The sequence below is a fragment of the Nicotiana tabacum genome, chromosome 19, assembly GCF_000715075.1.
Source record: "Nicotiana tabacum cultivar K326 chromosome 19, ASM71507v2, whole genome shotgun sequence".
NCBI lineage: Eukaryota > Viridiplantae > Streptophyta > Magnoliopsida > Solanales > Solanaceae > Nicotiana > Nicotiana tabacum.
Window position 1 is genome coordinate 86,054,279 of NC_134098.1, and position 9,030 is coordinate 86,063,308.

Below are 9,030 nucleotides of genomic sequence, written 5' to 3' on the forward strand. Positions count from 1 at the left end.
TTAGAACAAATTCTTTAGAGCTTGTGACTTGTGACTACCGGGTCTCTGGGAGTTGTTTATACTCGGAGTTGTTGGTTTTACTTGTACATGTTGAGCGGCAGTTTTCCAGCTTTATCTATATATGTGCCTGTTGATGTTGAGGTTTAGTTGTTAATTCTGTTGTTATTCAGTTATTCCACAACGGTTAGGCTTACCTAGATTTAGATACTAGGTGCCATCACGACATTTTACGGAGGAAGATTTGGGTCGTGACAACTATATGTTTAGACAATAGAACCTCCGACACTCCGTCGCCATCAATCCATTACAGTTGATTGTAAGGCTCTAATGTTCCATTATGAAAACAAGCAATTCCACAAGTACAATGCAAGAAATTAAGAGAACTCTTGATTATAGTTGATTGTAAGGCTATAATGTTCCATTATGAAAACAAGCAATTCCACAAGTAGAATGATTGTCATCTTTAGTTTATGGAATTTCATAAGAATAGTTATTTGTAAACTACAAAAAGGAAGAAAGTTAAACATATTTGTGGTATAATATAAGTAGGCTATGAAGAAGAATTAGGCGGTGAGGAGATTTGACCCAAAAGCACTTTGTAGACTCGGTGTAGGTGTAGTTTAAATGGAAAAGAAATCCTGCCTTAGGTGATTTATAATTATATCCTTGAATTATATAAATATTAAAGGTCATAAAAGTCGATCAATATTACGGGAATATTTTTGTCGTTAAACATTTAGTATAAATTATTCGTGATTTTATAAAAATATAGAGAGACATAGATATAGATATAGATAGATTGAATTATACTTTTTAATCATATATCTAACTATAATTCCTCCCTTTATAACAATTGCAATCCACATTTTTTCGCTTTTATAGGTGTTTCTTTTCTTTTTAAGTCCCCGAAACTAAACTCCACGCAATTGATTTAAAACATTTGTAGAAACTCATCACATAAGAGATCAACCCTAATCAGTAGCAGAATCACCTGGTCATTTGACAATCCTTCCTACGAAAATTACAATATAGTTAGATAATATATATATACACATAAATTATATATTAAATCCTATTTATTTCTTTGTGTGTTTAATTTTTAATATTCTAATATCCCTTAATAAAATTCCTAATTTTTCCTAATGAAAATAAGTTTTACAAAAATCATTGGTCTCGTCCAAATTCACACCTCAAATCAAGGTTATGAAACTGTCGATTGCAATAGTAATACCCAACAAGGAGTCGGGGTCAAATTCCACAGGGAGCTATATGTGGGAGTTAGGATTATATATTATAGTGTATGAGTTTGAACTATCTCAATTTACACTTCCACAAATTTGCGTTGTTTCTATGTCTATTTTAAACTAAGATTGCAAAGTTAAGAAATGAAACTAGGAAATTGGTTTTGTTGTTTTTCAAGTTTTGTAAAAATGCTAGGGCTATGACCATCACCTAGGTGTTTGCCTAATGAGATATAAACCTTAATGCTTGTTTTATTGATCGGGGTGTATTATAGCTACCTACACTCAATTACCCACTCAATACCTCTCGGTCAGAAAGTGATTTTGCCCAATTTGGCTTTCTCAAGTCCAAATGGGTATTGCACAAAACGGTTGATAAAAGCTCAAGTCGGGTTATTACTATCTCTAGGTTGAACCCTTTAATTGGGATTATCAATATCTCGATTAACTCAATTTCTTGTTAGCCAAGTTTTCCTAGACTAAGTCTCTCTTTCTCAAGTAGAGAATAAGTAAAATAGGCATGAACTAATGTTTGCAACCATTAATTACACAAATTAAAGCATGAACAAGGCTAAATAATAAATACCCAACCATAAATAAGTACTAAATCAAACACACATAAGGTTTACACACTAGGGTTGGGTCACAACCCTCCTAAAAATCTAGCTACTCATGCTTGAAATTAAAGAAATAGAAGAAGAGATGCTAATTAAACTCATATTGTAAAATCAAAATGATAAAATCTATGTTAAAATATCTCAAATATGAAAAACTACTAAAAGGAGTAAAGATAAACTGCTACTGTAGTTGCTGATGTCAAAAATTAACCAAAAATTGTGAAACTCATTTATTTATACAAGGTTGGAAAATTCGGACAAAAATGCCCTTTGGGAGGTTCTGCGGCCGCACAATTCCATGTGCAGTCCGCAGATTTGTAACTACGGCCGCATCTTGCATCTTCTACGGTCCGCACTTTTACCTTAGCGGTCGCATAGCACTTCTTCTGCGGCAGTGACCACCTAAATTTTTACTATATTTGAATTTTTATCACCTTCTACTATGTAAATATTTTTAAAAATTTAATATATATTTCTTTTTAGCTTTGTTACATTTTTTATATAGGGTAATAATTAAAAATAATTTAAAAGGTCAAATTATTACTATTAGAATTAATTTTATTTTTTATCTTTATTTTTAAATAAAATAAAATATAAAAAAACCGAATTATTTTTAAAAAATATTTAATTTTTGGATGGGAATAAAATAATAGAAAAATTATGAGTGTGAAATAAAAAAGTAAAAGTAAAAGTATGTGGAAATTATTTTTAAAAAAATGTAAAAAATAAGTGAAAAATTTAAAAAAATACAAGTAAAAGAATGTGAAAATTTAAAAAATGAAAAATAAAAGAAGTTGAAATTAAAAAATAAAAGTAAAGGTAGTTGAATTTTGTTTTTTAAAAAAAGTGAAAGAAAATAAAAATTTAAAAAAAGAAAAGTAAGATAAGTAGAAATTAAAAAAAAGAAAAGTAAAATAAGTGAAAAATAAAAAAAATAAAAGTAAAGGAAAGTGGGGAATTAGTTTTTAAAAAAAAGAAGAAAGGGAAGTGGGAATTCTTTTTAATTAAAAAATAATAAAATAATAAAATAATAAAATAATAAAATAATAAATAAACAAATATGAAAAAATTTCGAATTTCTTTTTCTACTAATTGAAGAGAAATGCGAGGAGAAAGGAAAGAAAAAATAGAGGAGAGAATTGAGAGAAAAAAAAATTCTTCTTCTGCGCTAAGAAAATTTCTACTCGTTTCATTCTTTTCTTGCTTTTTCTTTCAAAACTTCAAGAAATTCGTTACCCAAAAATGCCTCAAATTCAAGCCTAAAAATACGTTGTGAAGCTTCATTGATAGTCACCTCTCTCACGCTAAAAACCAGCAGCCTCACGAAGTACAGTCGAGTTTCGGTCCGAGCTCGAATTTTAGAAGGTTCGTCGCTAGATTTTCTGCTCATTTACCGATTTGCCCTTGGTTTGGTGTACTTGATCGGCTCAGAATTATTTTTGCATTAATCAAGTTCTGAGGGAAATTTTTTCCTTAAAGGTTCATTGCTTATCCTCCCTTTGTTAATTATTTCATTGTTTTGTGTGACGTTCTTATAGAGGTTCATGTGATAATTTTTTTTGTTGTTTTATTTATACACATTATCATGTTGTAGTTTATTTTTACATGTTTCAAGCGATTTGTCAATAAATTATTTGAATAGGATTTCATCTTAATGAGATTTGCTACTTAGAATTAAGAATGAAGATCTTGCCATATTAATAGGCCATGTGTTGGAGTTCAAGTAAGTGAACCAGAAATGAGTTACCACTTTTAATAGAAAAGAAAGAATTAGACATGGGTTGGATTGAGTATAAATCTGTCAGGCCCAATAATTTTGTCACTAGACTAATAATTAGCTCATTCTTCCATAATGGATAAATGTCTCCTAATTTCAAAGATCGAGTAGTAAGTTATAAATATTTCTATGTATGGATGACTTCTCAATACTTTAAATAACTAATATATTTTCCGACTTCCAAATAATTTTCTATCCATAAACTCTTGGTCTTATAATAATTTCAAATTAGTTTAGAAAAATAATACAAGTGCGCGTTCACGTGACTTGACCAATCAACTTCGAATAATAATAAATGTGTTATTAATTGTATACACGTACGCGTGATGTGATTCTTGACGCCAAACAAAAATGAGTACACGTACACGTGACTTATTTCAAGATAAGTTTCATAAATCTAATCAAGCAATAAAAGCGGACATAGGTAAAACATGAGAACCAATAAAACTTAGGTTATCCAAAAATAATATAAGCCAAATGTAGTCAATAAAGCGACCGTGCCAGAACCATGGGACTCGGGAAATGCCTTACACCTTCTCTCCGGTCAACAGAATTCCTTACCCGGACTTTGTTTTCGTAGACCAATAATAATAGAGTCAAACCTTCCTTTGACCAGGGATTCAAATAAATGGTAACTTGAAATACCCAAAAATAATCAATTTCAAGTGGCGACTCTTTAAATAAAATAATTCCTACTCAAATTTGTCACTGTAATTGAAAAAACTCTTTAACCCATAATAATCCATAATACATATCTTTTGGGGGAGGGGGGGGGGGGGAGTAAAAAGGAGGTGTGACAGCTCTGGCGACTCTGCGGGGAACTAACCCAGAACCTTTGGTTGAGGGTTTAGAATTCGATCTTGTAATGTGATCTATACTTGACTTTCTTGATTGTTGATATTACTGTGTTTGTGGGCCTAATGTGCTAATTGCCGATTATTTACCGTTTTGATATTATTTGAACTATATAAACTGGCTTTTTACGCCTCCCTTCTGAGTCTTCTGAATTTATGGTGCACACGTGCGCGTGACTCACTTTTCTGTTAGAGGTCATACTAAATAGAACGAGGCTAGATCAGTAACTAGGCCGGATAGAGGTGTCCGTGGGTAAGCCAGGTCTAAAACACTCCGCCCAGGATTTTAAACCTACAATAACATATCCTCATGTCGGATCCCTAGTAGGAACGTTTGTTTGCATCATGTGCATTTGACTTTGGGGACTTAACACATGGGTTGGGTCCGTCTAGGACAGGTGTACCTGAACATTACAAGATTATCCTGATGCATCTTATGTGTTACATATACATTATGTTTGATTATGTTTATTCATGTTGACCGGCTTCTAAAAAATAAAAATAAGAATTGAGAGAAAACCAGAAGGAAGAAAATAGGAGAGAAAATTTACTCCTTTTGTTTTTTTTAAAAAAGAATCTCGGTATTTGAAAATCCAAAAACCTTGTCAAAAGTTTACCCCAAAACGATTATTACAATATAAAATTGAAATTTTCCAAAAACAAAAAAAGAAAAAAAAGAAGAAGTTGTCATCCCATTCCTGAAATATTTACGAACTACGCGGGTCTGATTCTCACCGGATGTGAGATACGTAGGCAACATTCATAGGGCTCGGCCCCATTTTTTGCAAAAATAACCAAAAGAAAGAAATGTGTCTAGTGTTTTCTTTTGTTTTGTCTAAATAAGCCGACCCAACTTCGGTTAATCCCGAGCCGTTTCTGTCAGAATAGTCTTAGAACATCTTCAAAATTGTCAAAGGGCTGTACTAGCAAGAACGGACGTGTCTGTCAATTGGCATCACTTTTATCATAATGTCCTTCCCTTAGTCCTAAGGTTTTCCTTAGAAGTATGAAGGGGCATAGTTGCAAAAATAGCCACCCTCTCTTTGACTTTTTTTTAAACTAGGTTATTTACAAAAGATTATTTTATAAAAAGAGTGTATTGGTTTTGTCTTTTGAACTTGCGTCAACCCTTACCTTAACCACCCACACATACAAAATGAGCATTGTTCAGAACACACATTTGATGGTTGTAGACGAAGCTCCACTTCAGCTTCAAATGTGATGGTATGACTTGGGGAAAGATGGTCAGAAATGAGTCACCAAGCACCTAGGAGCCCTCACAGACATTATGAAAGTTAAACCACAAGAGGATTTGATTGAGGCACTAGTGACTTTTTGGGACCCCGTTCACAATGTCTTCCGCTTCTCCGATTTTGAGCTTACTCCTACTTTAGAAGAGATAGCTGGATATTCCGGGTTTGGCAGGGATTTGAGAAACCAGAAGCTCATATTCCCGAGGGATCTCTTTTTACACCGATTCTTCGATCTTCTGAACATTAGTAAGAAAATCAAAAAGACCAACGTAGTCGAAGGGTGCTGTTCTTTCTACTTCCTGTACTCCAGGTTCGGGCAGCCAAATGGGTTTGAAATACATGAAAAGGGCCTTAATAATAAGCAGAACAAGGACACATGGCAGATTCACCGTCGCTTCGCCTTGATGGTAGCGTTTCTGGGAATTATGGTCTTCCCAAACGAGGAGCGGACAATTGATACCTGCACAGCCAGGGTTGTACAAGTCCTCACTACCAAAGAACATCACACTCTTGCCCCAATCATTCTATCAGAAATTTATCGGGCGTTGACTTTGTGTAATTCTAGGGCAAAATTCTTCGAAGGGTGCAATATTTTGTTGCAAATGTGGTTGATTGAGAATCTCCGACATCACCCCAAGTTCATGAGCTATGGTCCTAGTACGGACAATTTTATTGAGAGCTACAAAAAAAGAGTAAAAGATTACAACTCTCCAAAAGGGGTGGAAGCCTGGATATCCCACCTAAGAACTTTAAACGCAAGTCAAATTGAATGGACTTTAGGATGGCTCCCAGTAAGAGGGGTGATACACATATCGGCCTTAAGAAGTTATTTTCTGCTGTTGGGTTTGAGAAGTGTCCAGCTGTATGCGCCACAGAGAATTCTAAGACAACTTGGAAGGTACCAGATAGTGGCAGAGGATGAAGATTTGAGAATGCAAGTGATTAAGCTACACCCCGAAGCCCCACTCCCCGAAGCTTTAATCCAGCAAATTTGGAATGGTTGTCACTACTTGAAAGATGATACCCAGGTACCAGATACTGCGAGAGTTGAGGTAGGTCTGGGTTATGCTAGGTGATTTGAGAAGAGGTCCTGCGTAAATGATGAGCCAGATCCCGAGCCCGAAAGGCCCGCAAAAAGGACGCATGTTCAAGCCTTTAATGATAAGATCCATGAAGTTGGAAAGACCAGAAAATCATTGCCAATTTGATGGGAAATGTGCAAGATTATGACGCCATCTTAGCAAAAACTGAAAAGGCATTGGACAAAGCCAAGGAAAAAATTGTACAGTTAAATTATGAGGCCAAATCTAGAAAGGATCGCCAAGCAACAGAATTTGAAGAAGAGAGGGCTCAGTTCAAGAGAGAGGGTCCATTGGGTACGTTTGGAAGCTCAACTTCAGGCAGAATTGAAATAAATGATAAGGTACAATAGAGACTGCCAACATGAAAATTTTGATAGGAGAGGGATCAGGTGACAATTGAGCAGGCTAGACTTCGGAATCAGATGGAGTCAACTTTAGATCGCGAGGGAAACATAAGAGAGATAGCCACTACGCGCCAGCAGTAGTTACACGATCAAGACCAGAAATTCCAGTACTTCAGAGAGCAAGTCCATGATTTGGCTGTTTATACCGCTCAAAGCTATGTGAACTGCCAAGGGATGGATTATGAGAAGTTTTTGGATCATGCACCTACCTTTGCCCGTCATCTTGCAGCAGAGTTAGAGAGGATGTACCGTACATTGGGGGGTCAGCCAGGGCAAGCGCCACCATGAGCAGATGTTCCAGTGGTTGAAAGCAAAGATTGTGGAGTTTGAAACATCGTCGTAGTTGTTAAGACTTTTCAATCCCAATAATATTTTAAATTGAATCATCGTTGAGTTTTTTTAATCATTGTATTTTATTCCTGTTAGAGTTTGTTAAGTCATTTTCGATGTAATTTCCTTTCTGTCATTATATTTGGAGTTGATTTGAAAAACAAATGAAAAAACTCAAGACTATTACTGTTTTTCCCGAACTACGTAATGATCTGATTCATGCGGTGACATGATATGTATGAAACCCCCAAAAGGTTCGATCAAAATATTTTTCAATGATTCTAAGATGAGGGATAAAAATGAGGCGCGAGTAAAAAAAATACGGAGAGAAGAAAATTAGAGCGTCAATAAGAAGCAACCTGGTAAGCCGGAATAAAACATGAAGCCTTCCAAAAGCATGTTAGAAATGGTGATGATGTTAGGATCATGGCATATTACGTGTGATTCATATCAATAAAATGTCTAACCCTAACACGTTTGCTATCTCTTATTAAAGTTAGCTTAAAGTGGTTGGTTTGTGGTGAAACTAGCAACACATCATTACTTCACCAGATCAAAGAGAGCGGTAGTAATGGATAACAGTGATGAAATCGAGTTGGTCAGTGACAATCCCCAGGGTCAGTCAGTTTTGTAAGAGTCGGAGGAAATAAGAAAATTGAGACAACAACTGTCTGATGTATATCAAGCTTGGATTTCCGGTCAGCCTCTACCCCAGGGTCCCTCAGAGGAAACTTCCACCGTACGCCGGTCTACTCAACCACTGCTCCATGCAGTGAGCGATCACATTCTACCACCAGGGTATGTGCCAAACTATAGCCTCCATGTTTCCCCTTGTACCTCTAATGTGTGACCTCCAGTCGAACCGGTCAGGAACACTCATCTCGTCTTGTCTGGCGCACTGGTATATACAATCCCTCCACCACATCATGTGATGTGGCCAAACAACGAGCCACCATCTCATGCTTATGATGGCCAATACTACTCTCCAAATATGGCTTTCAAGGTCTCAGCTCCACATAATCTGACTCCTCAATACGAGTCACGAGTGAAAAATGAAAAGCATGCCAAGTCGGTTGAGCAGGATGAAATGGCCAGGAAAATGAAAAGTCTTGAACAGAACATACAAGGACTAGGTCGTCACAAAAGTGTTTCGTTCAACGATTTATGCATGTTCCCTCACATCCATTTTCCACCAGGGTTCAAAACCCCAAAATTCGAGAAGTATGATGGACATGGCGACCCTATCGCCCACTTGAAAAGGTACTGCAACCAGCTGAGGGGTGCAGGTGGAAAAGAAGAATTGTTGATGGCTTATTTTGGGGAAAGTCTTGTGGGAGTAGCCTCCGAATAGTTCATTGACCAAGATATGTCTCACTGGCATGTCTGGGATGACATGGTCCAAACCTTCGTCAAACAATTCCAATACAAAATTGATATTGCACCAGATCACAATTCCCTGTCTAGTATGAAGA